Source organism: Gopherus flavomarginatus, chromosome 15 (genome assembly GCF_025201925.1).
Source record: "Gopherus flavomarginatus isolate rGopFla2 chromosome 15, rGopFla2.mat.asm, whole genome shotgun sequence".
Taxonomy (NCBI): domain Eukaryota; kingdom Metazoa; phylum Chordata; order Testudines; family Testudinidae; genus Gopherus; species Gopherus flavomarginatus.
In genome coordinates, this window is record NC_066631.1 from 18,734,880 (window position 1) to 18,762,725 (window position 27,846).

Below are 27,846 nucleotides of genomic sequence, written 5' to 3' on the forward strand. Positions count from 1 at the left end.
GTGGAGAAGAAGCTAGTGGCCACATTATGAGCACTGCATCACATAGATCTTCTCTGGGAAGGGTTAAATGACCATGCTGGAAACACCAGTGGCTGCTGGGAAGCCTGCTACACATTAGTGCTTCCACTGTTGCTGCTGTTGGTGGAGATTAACTGGTAGTACCAAGGGTGGGAAATTTTAGGGGGGGGGTTAAAAAAAGCTTTGTGGAGACACAGACACAAGTACAGAGCATATGCACAAAATGGCACCTACCCCTACTAAGACACTATCAGCTGTTCCCAGAACCCAATGGATTTGTGAATGGAAACATGGCCCATGTATAAAGAAAATGACGAACTAGAGTGAAGCTGAAAATGCAGAACAGAACAGCTTTACTTCGTGAAGCCTGAAAGGTTACTATTATGTTCCTCTTTCTTCTCTTTTTAAAACAATGATCAAATGTGTTTGTGCATCCTATTACCCTATTCATTTGATTCTTCCACAGCATTAAGCCTCTCTGAATATCCCTGACATAAATCAAATATGGGGTGGGCTTTCCTGAAGGTACATATTATTTGAAGCAAAGAGGACTATTGCCTTTGATTTTTTTTTTAATATCTTAAACATTTTTTTATGAGCCTCGCCATTAAAAACGAATACATGGTGAAGCTGCTCTCCATGCTAACACTGTAGGGTTAGATAAAATGTTTGAGTACGATAGGAGAGTTTCTATCACACCACACCCTTGTGCTCTAAGGGAGTAAGCCAAATATATACATCATCGTTTCTAATATTTTTCTTGGCAACAATATTAATTCTTTGCACTAATATAAAGCCTTTCAACAACAGAATTCAATGCACTTCACAAACAATTAAGCCTCATAGCAACCAGATATAGTAGAAGTTATTACAGACCAAGAGGTTAAAGTGACTTGTCCAATCTCTTAAAGCAAGACTTCACTCTGGTACAGTTCCAACAGAGGGAGGGAGCTGTTATATATAGACAGTCCAAGTGTTTTACCTTCCTGCATCATTTAACCCTTCCAGACAACAGGCAACACACCAGACCAGTATAGACACTTGGATCCTATTTACACTACAACTTCCACTGCAGGTGGTCCACCGGTGGCAACTGATTGCTAAGAAGGTTAATAGTACTGACAAGGTCCAAGTGGATGGCAGAGCCAAGTCTCTACTTACATTCTCATTGCAACCATCCTAGACCACAGTCCTTCCAAGCATCTTGACACGTGCCGGTACGAAGAGTTGCTACCAGTATGTAATTTCTTATTATTGTCTATGGACTTCCTTAGGCTGATGAAGTCTCTTAAATCAACAGCAGCTGATGTAACCATAAACCACTAACGTCCTCATTGGGCAGTTTCGAAATACTCTTACTTTTTCTAAGCTCTCAAAGCATTTAGTATGATCCTGATTCACCGGTATTATTATTTGTGTTACCCAGTTATAGGCCAGAATGCCACTGTGCTAGGTGCTGTACAAACAGAGATGTCCTCTCACCTTTAAGGAGAAGAGTTGTATATTAAAATTACCGAGAAATTTGATGGATTTATTCTACAGTAAGTTCCCATTGAACTCTGCTTCAGTTAGCAGAAAAACACAAGAAAGAGGAGATGACATAGAAACAAACTAATTTTAAAGAAAGTAAAAGCCGGATTTGTTCCCATCAGATATTTAAAGTTTAAACCAGTCTTGAAGCTGGGAATTACAACCATCAAATAAAACTGGAGTTGAGCATACTTTACACATGTACTGCAGTGCACGTCCAACAGGCTGAATACAAACTATGGGCCATTAAGTTGGCGGCAGCAGCAGAGAACCAACAAGTATGCTTTCAGAGCTCCTTTTAATAACTTTGCAAGTATTAAACCTCATTAAGTGTTAATTAGGAGGTTAGGGGTTTTTTTTTGAAGTGCAGTGGCAGTGTGTAAAACATTTCCCATCAACACTACTTCTCTGTCACGTCTTCACCTGTTATGTTCAGTGCAAGGCTGTTAAGATCTGCAGACACTCGGCTATAGGGAAAATGGAAATACTTAACCATAGAGGGTGAGGAACACAAATGAAAAAAGGAACATGAAGGGAGGGAAAACTATGCATTACCAAAAAGGCAGTCTTACTTGAAAATGTGATTTCTGTGGATCCGATCCATCAACATGGGCCAAATGGTCAACCCCCTCTTGAGCTCTTCATTCAAGTAGAATCCAGACAATAAGGATCATGGTTTTGGTACCACTACCCTCAGTTTTTTCCCGTTCCCCTTATGAAACTTCTCAAGCTACGAAGTAAAAGATATGACTAAAGAATAAACAACTAATACCCAGGATCACTCCCTTAGCTGGTGACCAGAGTCACTATCACACCCCATTTTGGGGCAAATTTCCTATAGGTGTCAGGTCGACCTCCATTATGTAAACACAATCAATCAAGAGTGCAAATGCTAGGGTTTAGGGTGGGAGGTTTTCAAAGGTGTAGAAGGGCACATAGGCGAACAACAATCACTGGATGCCAGTGGAGTGCCTAACTTCCATTCATGCCTTTGAAAATCTGCCCCAGCTCCATCTACTGGCTGATGCATGCACTTGTGTTAGTGACTAATTATGCCCAAAACATTGGAGGCAGATTTAAAATCAAGCCCCCTAATGGTTACAAATCACTTACAGCTTCACCTAAATGGATCTGCACTCAAAAGATGCAGCCAAAATAATTCCTCTCTCATCTAATTGCGTCCCAGCCTTTTAAAAAACAGTAAAGCTAAAATCCTGCAGAACAATTCCTATAGACTGAGCTGCAGCGCTAAAATCCGAAAATATCCCTTTCCAGACATCCTCCCCCACCAACTCTTGAGTTCAAACTTAAGATCCATTGAAGCCAAGCCTTATTTAACTAAGTATCTTAAGAATGTTCTCTGAAAACACACATGCCCTGGAAAAGAAGGCTCTTAAGCAAACTTCCAAGAAAAGTTTTATCAATAAAAGCCCCTTTCCAAGGCATGATTTATCAAGAACCTCACCCCCCAGGTAGGGAGCTGGAATAAATAGTTAATTAACCCCCCCCCCAAAACAGGTACTTTAGATGCATAAAAACTTCTTGCAAGAAAGACAGACAGTTATAGAAAGGAACAAATAAGACAGATAGTAAAATGACCTTAACTACCGAACACAAGTGTCTGTTTCTTGCCACGGCACTTCATGTGACAAGGACAATCAAGTAAGGATCCCACTTATACCCAAAACCAGAGTGTGAACAAACTTCTGAAGGAGACAGACTTACAGCAGTGATAGCGGAAAGGGCTTTGGATGTAGGTTATAACATGAACTATAACTTTTAAGTGTGTTGGTCAGATACTAGAGAGATTAGCTCATCTACTACATACACTGAATTTATTAACACAAAGCAGGCATGATCGTTATACCACTCTCTGCATTTCCATGCATGCGCTACACACACACACACACACAGTTTCTCTGAGGTCTGAAACAACCTGCTTCTGTGAGCAGATGCAAGTCTTGTAAAAGATTAATAAACACCATGAGCTATTTCGACTGCAGGGGGGAAAATATGCTAGTTAAATATTTCAGTACTTTCATCAAACATCTGGCCTCTACATTGCACTTGATAAAACGGCAAGGTAACGTCTCAAAGATTAACAGACATCTGCTCAGTTAAATCAATGAGTGCAGCGGAGTGCTGTTAAATGTGGAATGCAGCATCTTCGAAAAGTTACTTTGTGTACCACTAGGAGCCTGTGAAGATATCCCAGTATTAGCCTGTATTGGAAATGTATCTCTCTTAAAAGATAAGGGCACTGTTTTTTTTAATATAGAAACTGCTTTGGCACAATACATGTAAGTTACAACACAAATCTGCTTCACAAGGATAGCAGAGCAAAGGATGAGAAAATAAATCTGGAGCCGTAGCTAATGTGATGTCCCACCCAGCCATCCTTTGCATAAATTTGTTAAGGCAGCAAATGACAGAGACAGTTTAAATGCTAAATGAAGAAGGTTGTTTTGGAAATGCCCGTGTAATATATCTAGGGTTTTATTTCCCCTATTAAAGTCTCGTAAGTTTCACAACAGTATTTTGTAGGGTATCCTTCCCACGAGCAGGACAATAAGAATTGTGCAGGCTATACTGCAGCTGTCCTGGGATTTGGTTTATAGGTCTAGACTAAAGCACATACCAAGCAACATGCCCTTTTGGAGATCTCTCTGTTAGCACCTTTCCATTTATATGATCCACTCACAAACTCACCTACACAATCTCCTCCTGGGCCCTGGAATGGCACTCTGCCCCTTCATTTTTTTCATGCTCTTAAACCTTCTGCCCCCGGATACCAAAGACCTCTCCAGCTACCATGCTTGACAAAAGAGACTTGCATCCCCTTAATCCCAAGTGCCTCCATCATGGGCCAGCTACTAGATGCATCCATCCCCCCAGATGTGCTATGTGGATTATGAAATTCTACTACAGAGCCCCACCTATCTTACTGCACACAGGGTCTCACAGAATCCTGACTGGAAGAGCATAGCATTTCTTAGACAACACCCACCGTGGACGCAGTTTTCATGAAAGAAGCTGAAAATAATTTGGGGGATTTAAAAACTGAGGGGCTTTAGGTGACACTCTACACATGTTGGGGGGAGCATCCTATAACTCCCATATTCCTCATTTACATACAATTGTGATATTGCATATAAAGCACGGCATGTGAGGTATCATGGGAAAGGTTATGATCTGCTGAAAGCCACTGTTCCATCTAAATATGTGTACCATTAATGCATATAAAATAAGTATAGCGTTGTATGGTTTTCACTAAAATATGCTGTGGGTTTGGGAAGCGCCCAGATACTAGCTCTCCAGAGACAATGACAAGGGAAGAGGTAACCGATGCCGGGTAGGTGCTGAACAGACATCACCAGCCATTGTTCAGCAGGGGAGATACAATTCAATGACTCACTTGCAGGAGACCCACCAGGGTATTGCGTCACCTTGTGACTCAGCAATGCCCACCAGAGATGCCTGGACTTGTGTCCTCCTAGCACATGGACTCAGGGTCTAAAACAGAACACAGTGGCCACATGCTTGGCCTTTTCTCCTATCCTCACCCATGCTGCAAGCAACAAGGACACTCATAAGACTAAAGACTCCAACAGAAGAGACTGGTCCAGGTTTCAAGGGTGAAACCTGTGTACTATGAACTGCAATATCCAGTGGGGTAAGAAAAACTGCTTAATCTAGATGTTGCCCAGTCTAATAGGGTTGAGAGTTTAAACTGTGCTTATATTTTGTTTTCTTTTGGTAACTAACTCTGACTTTTTGCTTATCACTTATAATCACTTAAAATCTATCTTTTAGTCAATACATTTGTTTTACAGTTTATCTTTACCAGTGAGTTTGCCTGAAGTGCTTGGTAAATCTGCTCAGATTTACAAAGGCTGGTGTACAACCACTTTCCACTGATGAAGTGGTGACCCAATTAATAAACTTGCACTGCTCATCTTGAGCAATGCAAGACAGTTTATTTCTGAGCTACAAGGCTGGGAGCTGGGGGGGATTTGGCTGGTGCCTTTCTCTGTGTGATTCATGAGTGGCTCTGGGACTATTCATGCAATATAGCCCAGGTGTGGGGCTCCACATGTGGTTGTGCTGAGTGATAACAGCACCTGGAGGGGTTTGCTGCTTGTCACTAGCAAAGCATTGTGAGAGACAGCCTTGGCTGGAGAGTTAAGGGCACAGCAGTCCCACAGTGCCAGGCTGCACCCCAGGGATCCTGTAACACTTTAAATCTGCTAAATCATCTTTCATCAGGAAAGTGATTAATGTCACATCTTGGATGTCAAATGGGCTCATGTTGCCAATGATTTGTCAAGTCATTGAGAAATGGTTCTGGATTTCTTAGTAAGTGACAGAGTAATGAGGAAGAAGTCACTCACTTCTATTTTTAAATGCATAGTGGGTTCAAATTAGGGTTCTTGGGAATGCACCAAGTATCACCGCTGGACAAAGGTGAAAACACAACACCTATGATGTATGAAAAGAAAGCCTCAGGAAACGGCACCTGGGCTAGCTTTACTCCAAAGGAAGGTAAATTCAAAAAGCACTGCATTATTAGGTGACAGATGTTGTGTCTCAAAGAAACTGCAGTGGAACATAAGGTAGCAAAGAACTGGAGCCAAGAGGAGGGAGGAGAGACGTCTCCCACTAGGTGTCAAATGATTTGTTGTGGGACAGCATGACGTCTGCAATGCCATTCAAAGTCTGTGTCATGTTGCAGCTTTCCTTCTGGATAAGAAAGATATTCAAAGGCAAGGATTATGTGCATGAGTCATCATCATGAGGTACCTATTAGGGAGTGGGAGTTAATAAGGTATTTCACTTAGGCTGGGAACAGAGCAAAAATACAGTTACACTAATAACAGTTTTCTACTCAGGAAGAATATGCCCATTTTTAACAATGCCTTGATAGTTTGTCGGAGGGAAGAAGGGGAGGAAAAAAGAAAAGAAGTTTGAAAGCCAGTGACTAAGGCTAAAATTTTAAAACCTTAGGTGATTAAAGTTAAGCATAAAAATTCATAATGAGGCACATAAATGAGTGTCCTGATTTTAAGATATCAATGGGACTTGCAGGCACTCTAGTATCAAATGTTAAATGCTTAAAATATATATGCACTGGTTTGATTTTCAGAGCTGCTAAGTACCCACCATTATAATTAGTGCAGCTGCACCTAGTCAATGCCTCTGAGTATCAGGCCACCATGTGCTTAATTTTTTTAGGGTCTCCAAGTTTGACAATGTGAGTCTAAACTCTGTTTGAGCTCCATGATCTCTTCGGCTGTCTCAGGAATAGGAGAGTGTTTAGCTACAGAGCAGCCAAGCCACCAAGCTGGTACCAGCTGCCTACCCGAGTTCAAGAACATGTTTGTTTTGGGGGTTCTGAGATAGCACTCGAGGCATTTGTTCCATGTAACCACAAGTTTCATACACTTCACTGAGAGAGGAGACTAAACCTGATCTCCTGTTGAGTGGTTCATCAGAGGGCTAGTGTTCAATGGACCATTGGAAGCCAGTCACCTTGGGTTCTTCTGTTCCCACTGCAGACTGTTTAATATTAAACAGTGAACAGGAAACCAAGCAAGGGCTACATTTATACCACAGAACTAGCAATCTGCTCAACTACTCCTATTCCACGCAAGTCACTTACCTTGGCGGCTGCAATGGTGTATAGGAAACTAGAAATCTAGAAAGGGCAGCTGCAACCCACATTAACATACGAGTGCAATTTGTATAAAAAAAGCAATGTGTAACTCTGTCAGGAGACATGACATGCACACATGGGTTTATTATTTTTTCAAACCTCTCTATCCCATTAGGATCCTTAGTAACAACATGCACACTACACCTGTGCAGACAGGCGAAAGATCCCTCTCAGTACCTGACCTGCATTGAGAAGAGGTCAGCAACAGGAAATCACATCTCTACCATATAAATTAGCTTTGATCAGCGCTATTACAACGAATGCCAAAGGAATTAAGAACGGGGGGAGAGGGGGAATAAAAGCACTTTACCAACAACATTCACATCTGGCTGCTCCGGTGTATTAGGCCAATCGTAAGTCTTCCTCATGCCCATCACTGTCTGCCTGCGCTAACTTAATTATGTTTTCAAAGGCAGAATCAAAACTAGGTGTGTGGTTTTTCATGTAGTTTAGGGTGGAAACAAACAATATACTAGTCTACCAACTGATTATTTTGCATGCACCCTTAACCAGGAAGTCTGCTGAGGCTTAAACTTTCACTTCATCATTTCAGTGTCAAATCCTGTGTGTTTCCTCAAACTTATCCTCAGCTGACTCTGAATGATGCAAGTTGGTCTCATCAGCTGTGGCAGACTCCTAATACCCAAGAGAGGCAAGGATGGGTATATGTAGAGAGGCAACAAAACCATATCTTCCAAAGGCTAGCTTGGTGACCAGACCACACTTCAATGAGTTCAGGCTGGAACTTATTAGAAAGCACGCTTTTAAAACGGGAATTACGTAAAAGGACAGAGATGAACCCTTTCTTAGTCAGTCTAATGACCAGCTTACAGGAGTGGGCAATATAGATTTGATATAGGGAGGAAAATGAGATTCAGTGATGTATACAGGCAACAGGCAGTCAGTACCCACGTGCTGACTGACACATGCAACATGCCAATGGTAGAAAACCTCACTCCTAATAAGGGGAAAGCTCAGAAGTCTGAAGTAAAAAGGTGATCTTCAAGGACTAAAGACAAATACCCCTATTCCCCAGCATTAAGCATTATGTGCAGAATACGCCATTAAGGAGTGTGTGAGGGACCAGCCACTCAAAACTCAATGACTACGTGCTTTCCTGTTTCTCTAAGGGTATGTCTACACTACCCGCCAATCTGAGAGGCAGAAGCAAAGTCAACGGGGGAGTGGCGGCCATCGATCCCGCGCCGCGAGGACGCAAAGTAATGATTCTAAGTCAATCTAAGACATGTTGACTTCAGCTATGCTATTCTCCTAGCTGAAGTTGCATATCTTAGATCGATCCCCTCCGCCCAGTGTAGACCAGGCCTAAGGATCCTTACAAGGAAAGTGCCTTCTTCAGCTGAGAAGCTCCTACAGCGCATGGGTCAAGGGCTCCTTTTGTGAAGTAGGGGCTGGATCCCAATATATTAAGGTCACTTACAGCAGTGGCCTTCACGCAGTCAGAGATAGGCAGCGGAGAACTTTTGTTGCACAGAATTCTCCACTGGTATGTAGCTATGCAGAAGGGTCTGCTACCTCCAGCCCCAGCCACACAATGTAAGGAGAAGAAAGAGGCATGTCAGGGGCAGGGCCTGGGTGAGACAGGAAAGGGTGTGGCAGAAGAGAGTTTCACTAGGCAGAAGTCTGCACAAACTTACACTGCCAGACCATACACTCATGGGATAAATTGGGGCTGCCCCCGTGCAGTTCTAACTTCTGCTTGGGCTTGGCAGTTCTGAATCAGGGAACCACAATCAGCTTCCTGCAGCTGCCACTCTCCAAACCTCTTATGCACAGTTTAAAAGTGGCTGAGGCCATGTCTACATCTAAAGTTTTGCAGCGCTGGTTGTTACAGCTGTATTAGTACAGCTGTATAGGGCCAGCGCTGCAGAGTGGCCACACTTACAGCAACCAGCGCTGCAAGTGGTGTTAGATGTGGCCACACTGCAGCGCTGTTGGGCGGCTTCAAGGGGGGTTCCGGGAACGCGAGAGGAAACCGGGAAAGGAGACCCGCTTCGCCGCGGTTTGCTCTCTCGTTCCCGGAGCCACCCAGCAAACCGCAGGGAAGGAGATCTGCTTGCTCTGGGCTCCGGGAACGAGAGAGCAAACCGGGAAAGGAGACCCGCTTCGCCGCGGTTTGCTCTCGCGTTCCCGGAGCCACCCAGCAAACCGCAGGGAAGGAGACCTGCTTGCTCGGGGCTCCGGGAACGCGAGAGGAAACCGGGAAAGGAGACCCGCTTCGCCGCGGTTTGCTCTCTCGTTCCCGGAGCCACCCAGCAAACCGCAGGGAAGGAGATCTGATTGCTCTGGGCTCCGGGAACGAGAGAGCAAACCGGGAAAGGAGACCCGCTTCGCCGCGGTTTGCTCTCTCGTTCCCGGAGCCACCCAGCAAACCGCAGGGAAGGAGACCTGCTTGCTCGGGGCTCCGGGAACGAGAGAGCAAACCGGGAAAGGAGACCCGCTTCGCCGCGGTTTGCTCTCTCGTTCCCGGAGCCACCCAGCAAACCGCAGGGAAGGAGACCTGCTTGCTCGGGGCTCCGGGAACGAGAGAGCAAACCTGGGAAAGGAGACCCGCTTCGCCGCGGTTTGCTCTCTCGTTCCCGGAGCCACCCAGCAAACCGCAGGGAAGGAGACCTGCTTGCTCGGGGCTCCGGGAACGAGAGAGCAAACCGGGAAAGGAGACCCGCTTCGCCGCGGTTTGCTCTCTCGTTCCCGGAGCCACCCAGCAAACCGCAGGGAACGAGACCTGCTTGCTCTGGGCTCCGGGAATGAGAGAGCAAACCGGGAAAGGAGACCCGCTTCGCCGCGGTTTGCTCTCTCGTTCCCGGAGCCACCCAGCAAACCGCAGGGAAGGAGACCTGCTTGCTCGGGGCTCCGGGAACGAGAGAGCAAACCTGGGAAAGGAGACCCGCTTCGCCGCGGTTTGCTCTCTCGTTCCCGGAGCCACCCAGCAAACCGCAGGGAAGGAGACCTGCTTGCTCGGGGCTCCGGGAACGAGAGAGCAAACCGGGAAAGGAGACCCGCTTCGCCGCGGTTTGCTCTCTCGTTCCCGGAGCCACCCAGCAAACCGCAGGGAAGGAGACCTGCTTGCTCTGGGCTCCGGGAACGAGAGAGCAAACCGGGAAAGGAGACCAGCTTGATTACCAGAGGCTTCCTCCTTCCACGGAGGTCAAGAAAAGCGCTGGTAAGTGTCTACATTGGATTACCAGCGCTGGATCACCAGCGCTGGATCCTCTACACCCGAGACAAAACGGGAGTACGGCCAGCGCTGCAAACAGGGAGTTGCAGCGCTGGTGGTGCCCTGCAGATGTGTACACCTTCAAAGTTGCAGCGCTGTAACTCCCTCACCAGCGCTGCAACTTTCTGATGTAGACAAGCCCTGAGTGTCAGGACTTAGGATTTCATTCAAGAGCAGCACAGAGGCAAACAAGACAGTTTCTCTGATGCAGCTGGGGATATGCCTGCCCTGTAGAGTTCTTAAACTCTACCAGAACAAAGGCTCTGCTTCACTGGAGCTCAGGGGCCTCCCTCCTCCATTAAGCCAGCCCCTAGCTACAACTCCCTTTCCAAGATCTCCCCGTGCACCAACTCTCAAGAGACCCTACCCCTCCTGGTCACTGTTTCATGTCCTCAAGTCAGCAGAGGAGCCGAGATTTAACCTGTGGCAGAAAGACAAGGTTTGGAAAGATGAGGGTTCTCAGATGCCCTAGGTTATCCTATTAAGGAGAGGAAGGTTGTGACCACAAGCTGTCTGTGCTGAACCATGCATAATTCCAGCAGCCTTGCCATTTAGAGTTAAAGCGCCTCATTAGTACACAGACCTTGGTACCAGATTTGTAAATGCTTTTAGGCACCTAAAGATGGAAGCAGGTATGCGGTGGGATTTTCAGAAGTACCAAGGTGCCTGATTCCTATGGAAATCCATGTGAGATGCCTAAGTGCTTTGGAAAACCCCATTAGGCACCTATCTGCATTTTTAGGTGCCTAAATACCTGTAAAAATATGGCTCTTTATTCATATGCAAAGACATCCCCTTTTGAGGTTCCAATAGCACGCACAGTGAGCTGCTGTAATGTCTGAGCATCTCTCCTCCTGCTCAGAGGATGGTTATTGAATTTCCCAGAACATGTTCAGTTTACTGCACTGCAGTCTTCCTATACCCCACTGTCAATGCCAGATGAACTCTGCTGCTGCTGTTATGCTCTGGGGTCATGGTGCAAAGCCCGCTCAAGACAATGGAAAGCCTCCCATTGACGTCAGGGGGCTTTGGACCAGCCTGCTGGTGACCACACCATTTTAAGTATACGTGTCTCAATATAGATCAACAACTATGAGTCTGAAGGACAAGCAGGAACTAGTGCTCTCTTCTAACCCAGCCCTCAGCACAGCTCACACCACTGTCAAGCGCAGGTTTGTGTTTGTTTTCCAGCCTTGTGATATATTTCTGTTGGACATGAAAATACAAGAGCGCTCTCTTTGCAGCACCAACACTTGAACATTTTCAGTTCTCACACATCAAACCTAGTTAAGCCCCTCAACAAACTAAAGCTCTGTGGTTTACCACAAGCAGCACTTGACAGGGTCGCTCCCGGACTGACACAACACTGCAGTGTTGTTGAAAGCACGCAGAACCTGGACAGTGCAGACTGCTGTGCTCTTGCAGAGGCAAATAGCTCACGGCTTTCTCAAAATCCAAAACACAGGCATTTAGCAGCATCACTTGATTCTTTTTTTTTTTTTTTTTTAAATCCTTTGTGGAGATTCTCATGAGAACAGAAATAAAACATTCAAAGCTTTTCTATCGCCTCCTTTTCATCCTGATATGAGAAAGACAATATGCTTTAAAGGAAAGAGAGACTAGGTATACATGCAGCCAGTATCCTTTTCTGTTTGTATTACAGGAACTGATCACAACACTTAGGTGAATTTCTACTACCAGTATTAAAATCAGAAGGACCCAAATTTTCTCCTGGTAAGAGAGTAAGAATTCATCCATGTCCCTATTTCTGAAATATATTCAGTTTACTGTCCCACATAATACAAAAAACAAAAAAAATTAGAAGACAGAAAATTTAAAACTGCTAAAGAAAAAACTATCACACAACGAAAAATTAGCCCAGGGAACTTACAGCCACAATATATCACTGAGTCAAAGAGTTTAGCAGGTTTCCAAAAAGGACTGGATGGAGAACAAGGGCGTCCAGAATTACAATAGCAAGGATTTTTCAACAAAACAAAAAAACACCAAGAGTTTTGGAAGGGACATAAACCCACCTGCTTCAGAGCACAAGCCAACCTGTACCTTCTGGACAGTTGTAAGAAACTTTCTGTGTGGGCAAAGATCTCGCCCCATTCCCAATTATTTTTATTTCTCCCTCAGTGTCATGTGATAATTGCTACCCCTTCAGCCTGGTCATGCACAATCCTCCTTCACTCCCAGGGAGTAACCTACTTCTAGGGACCTAAGACCTGCCTAACAGTTGCAGAATTCAAATGCAGAACAGGAATGTAACTAATCTGAAACATTGTCGTTACTAAATTATCTCCGTTTTAAATCAAGATTGGATGTTTTGCTAAAAGATTTGCTGTAGGGGGAAGTTCTCTGGCCTGTGTTACACTGGAGGTCAGACTAGATTACCACCACGGTCCCTTCTGCCAATGAAAAGACCTTCAACTATGGCACCCCGCCAAAACTTTCCCCCAAGTTAGGCCATGCATAACTGAGCAGCAGCTGCAGGAATAGTTAGGGGCAGTGCCAGGGGAATAAAAGGATGAAGGGGTTTGAGGCAGAAGGCAATAAAAATGTGGGGGAGAAGGAAAACACCACTCCCCTAGGCAATTCTAGTATAGCACCTGAAGACATATAACACTATCAGATACTAACCATGCTGCTTCCATAGCATCTAGCACGCCACATTCCTGAAAGCTGAAAGAGCTTCAAAGACAATTACAAGTATCAGAGGGGTAGCCGTGTTAGTCTGTATCCACAAAAACAATAAGAAGTCCGGTGCACCTTAAAGACTAACATTTATTTGGCCATAAGCTTTCATGGGTAAAAAAACCGACTTCTTCAGATGCAATGCTTATGCCCAAATAAATCTGTTAGTCTTAAAGACAGTTACTCTTATTTAATTTTATTTTAAAGGAACAGTTCTAATCAGGTGATTGCTACCAGGTAGGTTACTGAGTCAACAAGTGTAACTTTTACTGAGCAACAATTTCACTCTAGGCTAAGCACTGCAAAAGTGCTACTACTGACGAATGGATCCAGTCAGTGGTTCAGCAACTGAAGGGCAACTAATCCACTTCATCATCATAAACTCCTAGGCTTGGGGTATAGGGTGGAGTGGAGAAAGCATTGCTAACCTTTCTAAAATGGGTAACTAAATCATGGAAGTCATCTAAGTACATAGAGGTACCAGGCTTTATCTGCAACAAGGGCTCAGGGGTACTAAACAAGATGTCAGAAACGTGTGGGGTCTGAGATACAATAAGTTACTATCTCTGTGTTTGCACATGCTGTCTTTGATTCCCAATGAAAAACTTTCCAGCAAACTCAGCTAAAGTGTGAGGAAAGGGTAGTTATAAAAAGTTCCGAAACCAGGTGCTTCGAGCTAATGGCCTCCATTATTAAGACTTCAAGAGGCAAACAAAATTTTAAAATATCCATCTGAAAATAAATTTCTTGCTGCATATAAAAGGGCCCCAAGATGCAATTTCTCTCTACGTTCCCATATCTTCTTGACAAAGTTTTATTTTTATGTCATGCATTGCTGTGTGTGAAATCTCATCAACGTGTTTTTACTGCTATAAATGGCAGCTGAATTTAATATTGAAATGAACTGTTTTATCTTAGCTTTAACCAATGGAAATGCTTATTAACTGTGATTTGGGGTGGAATAAAACCAAACAAGATCTGGATTCACCTAAACTTTGCATCTTCAATGGCCCAAGGACAAGTTTCCTCCAGTCAAGCTCCCCTCATCAAATCCTTCTGCACCCTGGTGCTCCTGATCTTCCAGCTAAGCCCACCCCTCTCCCAAAGTCTTCATCTCATTTCCTCAGCATGACCATTCTAAATTTCCCCAGCCCTATCCATCTCAGCCTCCCCCATTCTGACTGCTCTTTCCTCTCACAGAATCCAGCCAGGGCACATTGAATCTTCCTTTTGCTCTGACTCAGGATCGAATTTGGGCTCCCTCCTACCCAGGGGACTCAGCGCTCGAAATTCAGCCTGAATCTTCTGACTGCCCAGCAATTATACAGATAGGATGAAGCAGGTGAGGAGACTAAAGGGGGTAGCAGTGGGTACACATTTTCCAAACACTCTTACAAATGCAAAGTTTCCCACTGAAGATTTGGGTGTCCCTCTTAAAGTAAGTGGATGTTTTGCTCGTATAATGGAATTGCAAGAACAGGCCCTTAAAAGAACTGTTCCATTAAACTGCATATGAGCGAGAGAGACAGAGAGAGAGAGAGAGAGAGAGAACAGAACACATGCGGGCGTGTGTGTCCCCCCTCCCCACTCCTTCCTGCTCCTCATGAAGAAGTCGAGAGCAGTGGGGAAAGGGCAGTAATGTTACTTTCTCCATAAGTCTACCTGATGGAGGCTGGCAGGCTAGAATTCTCTTTCAGGAAGGAGAAAAAAAGTTGATTGGCAAGTTTTCAGCAGTAAATACGATTCAGAAACAGAAATTTGATTAAAAACGTTTGCTTTCTGTCCAAATCTGGTTGGAGACAACGAATGGTGCTCTTCGTTATCCATCAATCTTCCCCACTTGTCCATTTTCCAGATGGCACCGCACTTCATAAGATGGGAAACAATAAGCAAAGGATCAGTTGCGTAGCAAATCCGCTCACAGAGGGAGAGTAAAGATGGGGAGGGAAAGAATATTAATTTAGTGTTCGTACAAGTTTTTTTATTTCAGTAAATCGACAACACTGATGTTTCAGCTATATTTCTGGAACGATTTTTCCTTTAGTTTTTGTCTTGGTTTTTTCAGCAAAGATTTCAACGGGTTGTTGTCCCCTTAATATTTGCATTTGTTTTACGGTGGCGCCTAGAGGCCACAACTGAGATCAGGATCCTATTTCCCTAGATACTGCACGCGCGCGCGCACACACACACACACACACACACACACACACACACACACACACACACACACAGGAAGAGATATTCCCTGCCCAACAAGTTCACAATTTAAATAGACCAGACAGACACAGGGTAGGAGGAAAGGAGGAGTTAACAAGCTAAGGTGCAAGAAATGTTAATAGCCCCCTCTCCCCCCGATTCTCATCTCAGCTCTGCAGAGATTTCCCAGAAAAAGAAACCTGGCTCCAGGCGTAGTTTGCTGAGAGGACTGCTAAAACAACATCTTCTGTGTATTAACAGAGAGAATTCAACGGGTAAATCAGTGAGACACAGACATGGAGCCCTACGGTGCCATTTTTACAGAATCGCATTTCAGAGTATATCTGCACTTTAAGATTTGATATTGTGCCTAACAGCCTCTGTTGGTATTGTGCCAACAGCATATGTTGGAAGCTGATATGGATGTAAACACCAGCAACAATATATATATTAAAAGTAGCGAGAGAATAACAGGGCAGGGGAAACGAGGACCCTTGGGTAGGAAAATAGAGCTTGGATAAATGTCTACAACCAAACTTAACCCCAAATTTTAGTCAGCTTCATTTTCATTCATTGTCAGGTTCCTAAGAGGTGTTCCATGATGAGTACACTTAGATAGAAAGACCATATAGACAGAAAAGAAAGTTAATCTGCCCAAGGTCACACAGCCAGAGTCAGAGCCAAGACTGGAATCCAAGACTCTTACCTCTCTCCTCTAACCACGATACAAGCCCTGTCGCCAGAAGCTCTAGAAGGAAAAAGAGGCAAAAAGAAAAAAGTGCTGCCACAGAGCTTAATTTGCATAAGTGACCTACCCACAATTTCTCTTGTGACCATTATTGTTATGGTGACTCCCCAAATTCGATTTGGGGGCAGGAGTGGGGTTGTGGGTTCTCAGAGAGGAGAAAGGGCTCCTACCTCATGGCAGAGTTCATCTCCAATCAGCCAGGACTCAGCTCAACAGTCCTATGTATTCTTGGTTCCCCTCCCATAAGAACTCATGCTCCCTTTCCCCCAGTAAAGATTTCCTTGATTGTACAGTTTTGGAGCACTTGTGAGTGGGGAAGTCCTGCCTGTTAAGGGCACCCAGGGTGGATGCATTTAGTTTTCTCAAGTTTCTCTTGGGGGTGGAGGGGAGAGGTCAGGCCAGCTTAGTTATTTGTCAAGAGAGATCCTAGATATATTAAACCCAACTCTTGCTGCTTCCATAGCCATCTGGCACAAAGGTTACAACGTAACGATGTTGTCCCTCAAACTGAAAATGAATTCTGAGTAAGCTGGGACAAAATATATGCTGGGTGTAAGCCAGGTAAAACGCAATGCCTTCACAGGAAGCAGGAAAGATTCAATCAGCCCAGCACTGGACTGGGACTCAGGACATCTGGGTTCTATTCCTGGCTCTGTGCTTCCCTGTCTCTGTGCCTCAGTTTCCCTAACTGTAAAATGGGGACAATGATATAATGACCTCCTTTGTAAAGTGCTTTGAGATCTATTGACAGGAAAGGCTAGTTATTATGTCTTCAAAAACTGTCCATTTGCAATAGGTCTGCTGCAAGGTGTGGTAGGAATTGTCAAAAATTAAGTGATTTAATGGATTCTCTTTCTCCCACTCTATCCCTCTCCAAAAAAATTTCAACCTGACTTCTCTGAAATCTGTCCTAGAATCAATAGCACTAATTTTTCTGCATAGTTACAGGCTGCCACATGTATCCGTGCTTCATCCGATACCTTCTGACCAAGTAAAAAGTCAGCTGGGGAAAACAAAAATAACAAAACAATGAAACCACCAGACACCCTAATCACCCCTCAAAATGATAAAGAAAAATTAGTGGTCTCAGAGAAACCTGCCTAAAATGCTACCCGTAGCCTCAAAGCCTCCTGCTGCTGAATCTAACCCAATACCATACAATTTCACAAATGGACGTGAAAACAAAAGTCAGAGAAAACTGGCAATCCCTGAAGTGAAAAATAGACCAAGTTAGGATAAGGCTAACTGCTTGTTTTCAGAGTAACTGAATCTTCTAGTACAGTTGTGCATTTTAAAATGCACAGCAAGAAGGAGCTTTGAAGTATTATCTATTGGACACAAAGGATCTACCGCGAGCTACGGTACCTTTTGTTCTTTTGCCCTGAGTTGTAAAATCAACATAGGTCAGGTCTGACAACAGCTGCAGAAAGAGTAAGGGAGCAGGCAGCATATCCTTTTGATCTAAAGGCTTTATGCTTTATTCTGTCTTTTCTACTGGGTCAAAATAAACTGGTCTGTCATAATACACTCCACACCTTCAATGCCAAGATTACCACTTCACTATCAGATATTATTTAGTTATATCAGGTACTGCCTAGAGGCCACCCACAATCAGGGCTTCACTGAATATAGAAAGACACAGTTATGTGTCTGAAGAGTTTATAACCAAAACAAACAAAGGGTGTGAGAGAGAAAGTAACATTATCCCCATTTTACAGCTAGGTAATTGAGGCACTGAGAGATTAAGCAATTTCCCCAAGATCACTTGTAAAATGGCAGAGCTGGGAATTGAATCCAGATCGGTGCCCCAGCCCAACATTGTCGCTGCATCCTTCCACTCAGTTAACTAGCCTAAAACTACAGACACCTCTCTGAATGCAGTTGAACTTCATCTTCCCAGAGATATCACTTCTGCCTTCACATTAACAAGGCACTAGTCTTCCTTAGATTTTCATATTAGTGTCAAGCAAAGGGGGAAACATTTTTTTACACTACTTATTTTTAATTAGCTCTGAACCCATTGCAGTTTCTCAGAGAGACACAAGGTTTTATAACAAGGAGCTCTGTAAATTATGCACCTTTTAGGGATAAAGTGAACCTGTGAGGCTTTTTAAAAAGTCAGCTAAGATCTGATATTTTGCATACTGGAAATGCTGAGAGATGTTTAATGTTTCAGTGGGATTTTCCCCCGCTCCCCCTCCAGAGAATGAAAAGGAAAGACTCAGACAGCGACAAAACGGGAGAGAGTCTGTATCAGATTGTCAATCTGCCAATAAATCCCAGAGCTCTCTTAATACCTTCAGTTTCCCAACATCTCAAACTGTTTAAAAACACGGATGTACACTCTGAAGAATTCCAGGAGATGGAAGCTAAGCCAAAGGACTTTGTGCTTAACTGCTAGGGGAGCAGTGAGGGGGAAGGAAACGAAAAACTCTCAGCCGTAAGGATTCAATAGATTTCAGCACCGAAATGCACCTGCAGTGCCTCCACTTTATTACGGTGCCTCTATAATTTATGGATTTGCACTTTAAATTGATAGTAAGACTGTTGTGTGAATGTGTGTCTATGGGAGACTTTAGGGTATGGAAAGGAAGGAAAGGATCGGAAGGAAGAATATCTCATCTAATATTCACTGTTGCACAAAAGACAAGCTCAAAGGCCAATACCTCATGACCCTGTTGAGTTAGAGGAATGAGAATTTCATCAGTTGGAAGAGGTACGAACTCCTTTTTTTCGATGGAACACCACACATCACATGCTTCTATTCCCAGAAGTTCATAAAGTACTAGGCTTCAGAGTCATGGGTGACCCTAGTTCCATTAAAGTCAAGGGGAGTTTTGACACTGATTTCCATGGGGTCAGGATTTCACTCATAATGTTTTAATATACAGAAAAACTATTTGCTCCCAGAGGCCCCACAAGGTCAGGACAACATTGTGCAAGAATATTTCTAGATTTTTTCCCCTTTGACTATGTATTTCTCTCCCCCTCTGGGATTGGGCAGGTGGCCTCATGGTGAATAGGGCACTTGGCTTTGGCAAGTGGAAGGAGTAATAGTCATCAATAATATTTTAAAACTCCCTAAATGCTTAAAAGTAATGCGTCCAAATTCATGTTTAAAAATACTTTAAAAGAATGGCATTTTAGTTCCATAGCAATAATAATACTGGAATCTGGCCTCCAGAAACCAACCTGTAATAAAACTGAACTAACAACTTCCGCCCCTCACTAACAGATTTGGCAAACACTCCTTAGTACTGATTTTTATTTTTTAAAGACAGTGTTTGTTAAACTGGATTAAAGATGGCTGGAAAGGTAGCCGGCATGTCCCATTTCAATTGCCTCCAAAGTAACTCTCAGCATTTCTTTGTGTATATTAAGTAAGCTACTCATCATTTTGGTTTGCCATTATTCAGTCATTTCATTTAGTAAGTCTCTCTGGATACTGCTTTTTCTCTGAATGTACAAAGAAAACATTCAGAACCTTATACTGCGATGGTCACAGACCATCTGCTTAGGGCACAGCAGAGGTCTCACACTACAGGACCCTTATTTAAGTGGAGTATTTCAGGAGTTGATCATTCCATGAGCATGCCACAGTTACACTTTATGCTGCTCTAACTTTTTGGGCACTCAGGCAGTCATGCTCTCTAAACAGCTCAAATGCTCCAAGCAGGAAAGGCGACAGAGTTGATTAACCAGCATAATGATCTACATAAGAACAGCCATAGTGGGTCAGATCAAAGGTCGATCCAGTCCAGTATCCTGTCTACCGACAGTGGCCAATGCCAGGTGCCTCAGAGGGACTGAACCTAACACATAATGATCAAGTGATCTCTCTCTTCCCATCCATCTCCACCCTCTGACAAACAGAGGCTAGGGACACCATTCCTTACCCATCCTGGCTTATAGTTGTTAATGGACTTTACCTCCATAAAATTATCTAGTTCTCTTCTAAACCCTGTTATAGTCCCAGCCTTCACAATCTCCTCAGGCAAGGAGTTCCACAGGTTGACTGTGTGCTGTGTGAAGAACTTCCTTTTATTTGTTTTAAATCTGCTGCCCATTAATTTCGTTTGACGGCCCCTAGTTCTTATATTATGGGAACAAGTAAATAACTTTTCCTTATTCACTTTCTCCACACCACTCATGATTTTATACCTCTATCATATCCCCCTTTAGTTTCCTCTTTTCCAAGCTGAAAAGTCCTAGCCTCTTTAATCTCTCCTCATATGGGACCCATTCCAAACCCCTAATCATTTCAGTTGCCCTTTCCTGAACCTTTTCTAATGCCAGAATATCTTTTTTGAGATGAGGAAACCACATCTGTAAGCAGTATTCGAGATGTGGGCATACCATGGATTTATAGAAGGGCAATGAGATATTCTCTTATTCTCTATCCCTTTTTTAATGATTCCTAACATCCTTTTTTGACTGCCACTGCACACTATGTGGACATCTTCAAAGAACTATCCATGATGATGCCAAGATCTCTTTCCTGATTAATTGTAGCTAAATAAGCCCTCATCATATTGTATATATAGTTGAGGTTATTTTTTCCAATGTGCATTACTTTACATTTATCCACATTACATTTCATTTGCCATTTTGTTGACCAATCATTTAGTTTTGTTAGATATTTTCGAAGTTCTTCACAGTTTGCTTTGGTCTTAACAATCTTGAGCAGTTTAGTATCATCTGCAAACTTTGCCACCTCACTGTTTACCCCTTTCTCCAGCTCATTTAAGAATAAATTGGATTGGTCCTAGGACCACTAGTTACTCTTCTCCATTCTGAAAATTTAACATTTATTCCTATTCTTTGTTCCCTGTCTTTTAACCAGTTCTCAGTCCACGAAAGGACCTTCCCTCTTATCCCATGACAACTTAATTTACGTAAGAGCCTTTGGTGAGGGGCCTTGTCAAAGGCTTTCTGGAAATCTAAGTACACTATGTCCACTGGATCCCCCTTGTCCACATGTTTATTGACCCCTTCAAAGAACTCTAATAGATTAGTAAGACATGATTTTCCTTTACAGAAACCATGTTGACTTTTGCCCAACAATTTATGTTCTTCTGCGTATCTGACAATTTTATTCTTCACTATTGTTTCAACTAATTTGCCCGATACTGATGTTAGACTTACTGGTCTGTAACTGCCGGGATCACCTCTACAGCTCTTTTTAAATACTAGCGTTACATTAGCTATCTTCCAGTCACTGGGTACAGAAGCTGATTTAAAGGACAGTTTACAAACCATAGTTAATAGTTCTGCTATTTCACATTTGAGTTCTTTCAGAACTCTTGGGTGAATGCCATCTGATCCCAGTGACATGTTACTGTTAAGTTTATCAATTAATTCCAAAACCTCCTCTAATGACACTTGTGTGTGACAATTCCTCATATTTGTCACCTACAAAGGATGGCTCAGGTTTGGGAATCTCCCTAACATCCTCAGCCATGAAGACTGAAGTAAAGAATTCATTTAGTTTCTCTGCAATGACCTTATCATCTTTAAGTGCTCCTTTTGTATCTCGATCGTCCAGGGGCCCCACTGGTTGTGTAGCAGACTTGCTGCTTCTGATGTACTTAAAAAACATTTTGTTATTACCTTTTGAGTTTTTGGCTAGCTGTTCTTCAAACTCCTTTTTTGGCTTTTCTTATTACATTTTTACACTTAATTTGGCACTGTTCATGTTCCTTTCTATTTACCTCACTAGGATTTGACTTCTACTTTTTAAAAAGATGCCTTTTTATCTCTCACTGCTTCTTTTACATGATTACGCCACAGTGGCCTTTTTTTTACTTCTTTTACTGTGTTTTTTAATAAGGGATATACATTTAAGTTGGCCCTCTATTATGGTGTCTTTGAAAAGTGTCAACGCAGCTTGCATGGATTTCACTCTGGTCATTGTACCTTTTAATTTCTGTTTAACTAACCTCCTAATTTTTGCATAGTTCCATTTTCTGAAATTAAATGGGCTGTTGAAGGCCAGACTCCTTGCTATCTGCATACTCCTTGGCTTTGTTTACACGGTAATCAGTGTTGAAAAGTTTCACTGCAGGCTATCTTAAATTAAATTTTAATGTATAAAGCATGGCATGAAATTGTAATTTTCCATGTACAGATTTTTATCATTTGGGTCTTAAAAAAGAGAAGTTTAGATTCTAATACAGGTACAATTTTAACAAGCAGAAGTGTATCACATTTGTCTGATGAGTCTCAGAGCAACCCTTAACTACCCTGGCCTTCTTGACAATGATAGATAGCATAATTCCAGGAAGCAAAATAATTATGGAGACAGATGAACAGACACCATGGAAACAGATAAAAGATACTGTGTAACCATAAAAACCAATATTTCAAATATAACATTATTAAAACAAAGTCAATGTTATCTGCATAAAGGTCTCTTCGCCTATTAAAATTCATAAGGAACTGAAGTAATTCTATTCCATGTGGAATTTACCTCAATTTTATTTGTGCAGCCTTTTCAAAGCAATACTTTGACTTAAGACACCTGTGTTCTAAGATCTGTGTACTGAACAAAGCTGAACAAATAATTCATAGCAAACCATGTGCTCAATATATCGAGCTTTTCCCCTGCTAGCTGACATTCTGTGGACACACTGGAATTTCCTCAGTTTTAGTCATTATTTGACTTTTCTTGCAGTGGACTGGGAACTGTATTCTAACGCGGAGCTTTGAGTTGTGTTGGTTAATTGTGATTGATCATTAAGTCACATGGTACTGTTTCTGTCTCCTGACTGGATAACTGTAACTCTTCTAATCAAAAGCATCTTAAAGAAGCCACTGGAACTTTGGCCGTTTCAAGCAGAGGTGGCATGTAAACAAGATAAGGGCATTAAAAATTTTTTAAAAACCTTTTCATTATTTATTTCTTTAATCAAATGTATGGAAAAGGGCAGTTACCTCACACGCGAGAGTTCCTTGCCAGGAACGGGGAGATCAAATAATAAATGCTAATCTACCAACAGCCCCCTAACAAAACGCTCCTTCCTTCACAAAACAACAGCACTTATCTAGTCCTTCCCTCCTTCAAAAGCCTAACCACCAACCAAGCTTTGCAGTGTGCCCTTGAGATTAGCATACCTAGGCTGTTTCAGACAAGAGAATGACAAGTTCCAAAGCTGACTGCCTCTCACAGTAAATGCTCTACTGCCAGCCCCCCTCCTTTTAAAAAGATGGGGTGTCGAGAGCATCAATAAGCCACACGGAGACCTCCCCCAAGGCACTGACTATCGGCTGGGGGCAGAGCATAAATTTAATTTCATCTGATCTCATTCACACAAAGTGATTATGTTTGCACTCCTAGCTGGGTTAATTGCCTCTGCGCCAGGGCTCTGTCAAATGGTCTTGGGAACCATCTCTCCATGATGCATCATGCAAGCTAGCAAATTGCTTCCACAAGCATTCATGTGTGTAAAGCTCCATCAGTAAAATGGTTGCAGAAACTGAACAGTCAGAAAGGCTGCAAGCATGGCCAAAGTGAATCCAACTAAAGTGGAACCACTCTGGGACCGGGACTTTCTTAGCAGCTGTTTTCTGTATACTGCTGTCATAAACAGATAAGAAAAGTTAATAGCACAGAAGTACTTTATATCTCTTTGCCTGTAAAGGGTTAATAAGTTCAGTGAGCCTGGCTGTCACCTGACCAGAGGACCAATCAGAGGACAGCATAACTTTCAAATCTTGAGAAGGGAAGTTTTCTGTGTGTGCTGTTAGTTTTTGGTTGTTCACTCTGGGGGCTCAGAGGGATCAGACGTGCAACCAGGTTTCTCTCCAATCTCTCCAATACAGGCTCTTATAAGTTCAGACTAGTGAGTACTAGGTAGATAAAGCGAGTTAGGCTTATGGTTGTTTTCTTTATTTGTAAATGTGTATTTGGTTGGAAGGAGTTCAAATTGGTATTTTGCAGAAAAGATTTTAATTTGTACTTATATACTTAGGCTGGGAGGGTGTTCCCAGTGTCTATAGCTGAAAGACCCTGTACCTGTTCCATTTTTTTTTTAATTTACAAAGATAATTTTTACTGTTTTTTTCTTTCTTTAATTAAAAGCTTTTCTTGTTTAAGAACCTAATTGTTTTTTTATTCTGGTGAGACCCCAGGGGACGGGGTCTGGATTCACCAGGGAATTGGTGGGGAGAAAGGAGGGAAGGGGGAGAGAGAGGTTAATTTCTCTCTGTGTTAGGATTACTTTCTCTCAGGAAGAGTCTGGGAGGGGGAAAGAGAAGGAGGGAGGAAGGTGAATTGTCCTCTCTGTTTTGTGATTCAAGGAGTTTGAATCACAGTGATCTTCCAGGGTAACCCAGGGAGGGGAAGCCTGGGAGAGGCAACGGTGAGGGAAAGGGTTTACTTTCCTTGTGTTAAGATCCAGAGGGTCTGGGTCTTGCGGGGTCCCTGGGCAAGGTTTTGGGGGGACCAGAGTGTACCAGGCACTGGAATTCCTGGTTGGTGGCAGCGCTACAGGTTCTAAGATGGTAATTAAGCTTAGAGGAATTCACGCTGGTACCCCATCTTTTGGACGCTAAGGTTCAGAGTGAGGAATTGGACCATGACAACTGCCTACCACTATGGGGCCCTGATACTTGCTTGAGATTCATAGGCCCTACCATAATAATAAGAACTTCATTTTTAAAGTGTAAAAATACACCTGAGATTTGTATGATATTTGACCAGCTCCTCTATTAATTAGAAATAATTATGTTTCTGTTAAGATCCTTAAAGTTTGGACGAAGTACATTTCCTTTAAGGTGGAGTATTCTTCGAAATGTAGCAATGACTAAAATGAGGCTAGACAGAAGAAAAAGTAAACTGTTAACAACCAAAAGGCAAAATAAAAAATCTAGACAATACGATCAATCACTTTTTATGAGGAAAAAAAGTGTTTAAGATCAAATATAAAATGAGAGCCATAAGAGAAGGCATCTCCTTTCTGGAAAGAGTTTTATGCTGAGCTGCATGTTACACACCAACAAAGAATAAATAGGCTAAATATAGCCTGGAGCCAAATTATTGCCGCCTTAAAATGCGGTATATTTAGGAACCCTCTAAGGACACCTAGACTGCTGTCAGTGCACACTGAACTATGTTTAGGTTCTCCACTTTATAATTCATTACCTCCACACAAGTCAATGCCATCCATTTCTGAGCCGTCTAAAGCATGCATATATCGACATACCAGAAGCATGGTCTTGCCCCTTCACCAAAAATATTGGAAAACGGAGTGCCCTGACTGGTTAGTAACTTGAAGAATTCCATTCTCATATTTCATGCAGGGCTATTTACTTGTGGGACTGAACAGCTCAGAGTTCTGGTAACAGAAGACAGTCACTCAGCTGTAGGTCACTGGTTCCTTTACATGTTGTTCTGGTCAGTAATGACAGAAATTTGTTATAGGATGGCTGCTCAATGAGCTATGTGGATTCGTTGAACTCAGTTCAGTTCCTTGTGGCAAAGATGTCTGCTTTCCAAAAGCACTATCTTCACCAGCACTCTTGCTGATGGTCTCAGGAAATAGGCCAAGGACTGAGTGAATGGAGAATGAATTATCTTCTCATTCTTAGATGCAAACCAGAGAACAGGACTAAGACTACAGTTCTGAGAAAGCAAGGGAACCTATTGTCTCCCCTCTCTCGCTACACAAAATATTAAATGGAAAAATTCTGTTTGAGTAAATTTTGAACAGCCATGAAAATTCGGTAGGTATGTAAGGTATCTGCAACATGCACGTCCCCCAGAAGGGATGTATCTGAGTAAGGTGAAAACTGGGACACCATCTTATCCTTTCTTCAGGCCAGCAAGCGCTGGTGAGACTGCTGGAGGGGGAAATGCAGCTATGTATTTTTACAACTGTAGCAAGCCCCTCTGGTTAATGGCATCCTGCCCAGTGCACAGGAAAACCTATGCCTCCCATTTCCACCTCATAAAATACATATTGTGACATCCAGGTTGGATGTTTTTCTTAAAAAAAAATAAAATAAAATATGGCTTGTTCAACCACAAGCTATCAGGGTCAGTGCAAGAATTACTGGTTAAAATTCCATGGCCTGTATTGTGCAGGAGATCAGACTAGATGGTCATAATGGTCCATTCTAGCCTTAAAAAAATGAACTGGAGAATAATTTAACCCAGCAAATCGCGATAAATATTTTCCACAAAAATCTATTGACAAAAGTCTCCGCATTTTATGTGCTCACAATTGTATGGATTATGTCACATACAACACTCACTAGAGAAAACCCCAATGCAGTAGAAGTCTTTGCTGTTCATGCTAATCCAGTATTTATAGGAAAAACCTTTGGTTTAAGCTCCCGCTTGCAGCTGAGCCCTGAGGCAAAGAGGAGTGCTGGAGCTCAGTGTGAGCTTTACCGAGCTCACCCAGACAGGCACTAAATCTGTGGTGCACCAGCTCATAAAACAGACATGGATACTTGTGTCACAGGCGAGAACCTCGCTGAAAGCTTAAACAATCTATGGTCATTCGGAAAGAAAATGATCCATGTCTTAATTCAGCACCAATTGCATACATTGGATGGGTGTGGTGTTGACTGGATGGGCATTGCTCATATCCATGTATATCCCACAACTACACACAGACTGGTAGACTCAATTACCACTTTTAATGTATTCTCTCTCTCACTCGGTAATATCTGGTTTCGACATCCGTTAAATAATTAAGGCCTATACATGGATAAACACAGCTCAGGGAGCTTTTGTACCAGAGAACACTGCCGCAAAACTTTTTTGGAAGTAGGAGAAACATTCATGTTTGTAGGAAGAAGGTCTGTTACCATGGAGCTTATTTTGTTGCCAGACCAACAGAGATATTTGGCCTCAGGTGGGCTGCTTCTTGCCTTCACATCAACTCTTTAGACATGCAAGCTCTGTGTTAAAGCACCACTGCAGGAAATGCATATTATTTTACATGTTTACAAACCACCTTTTCAGATCTTACCCTGCTCTGTCTCCTGAGGTGGTGTGTATTGTAATAAATTCACATTATGATGATTTAAAGAGCTTTAGAGTGGCCTGTTTAACGCCTTGATCCAATTGTCTGCCTCTCAAACTGTCAGTTGGTTCACTGCAACTCCCCCATGGTGGAAAGTTGTTCCCCTTACATAAACATGCCGGAAAAGTTGTACTTTTGGGGAAAGGAATTAGTAGCAATGTAATTTAAGCTCATTACCAACAAGATTTTCTCTTGTTAAGACACAAGGAGCCTGAGCTACAACACAACAGCAGGAGATGCAAACTCAGAACTGTTATAATGGAAGGCTTGAGAGATAAACAGCTGTATACACATGTATAATACTATGTCTTTAGGTAACTGCTGAATATTTTCACTCATTACTCATCCCAGCCCATTCCAATTCCCAACCCATTACCCGTTATTTCCTTTCAGTACAGTATGCAGATGAATGACAGAAGAATTCAGTGCACACCCCAAAAGACAGCGAACGTATATGATGGATGTACAGAAGAGATCGTAAACCTCCATTGCTTAAAATAACACACTTCCTACATGAATGATGCCATTTTTGTAAAATACATTTATTTAAGTATCTGAAAATATGCTTACTGGGCCACGAAATTACACAAGGTACCATTACAATTAGAGCATGAGCTCATTAATTTTTGCTATTGATATTTAGTGGTTTCTTATTCAGTTTTAATTGAGC

General features: G+C 42.7%; 1 protein-coding gene and 1 long non-coding RNA gene across 16 annotated transcripts in view; both read right to left on the reverse strand.

Moving 5' to 3' along the window:
• The window catches only part of FBRSL1 (fibrosin like 1), a 760,769-nt gene that overhangs the window by 652,465 nt on the left and 80,458 nt on the right, over window positions 1–27,846 (reverse strand). The window lies entirely within an intron of this gene.
• LOC127034833 (uncharacterized) lies at window positions 9,351–10,644 on the reverse strand. 2 transcript variants are annotated; one of them, XR_007769507.1, is made up of 3 exons: window positions 10,381–10,644; window positions 9,671–9,818; window positions 9,351–9,446 (listed from the first exon to the last, which is right to left on the reverse strand). It is a non-coding gene; the product is annotated as an uncharacterized LOC127034833 (long non-coding RNA). The 2 variants fall into 2 exon arrangements; XR_007769506.1 differs by lacking the exon at window positions 9,671–9,818 and adding an exon at window positions 10,008–10,155 and having other exon boundaries at window positions 9,359–9,446.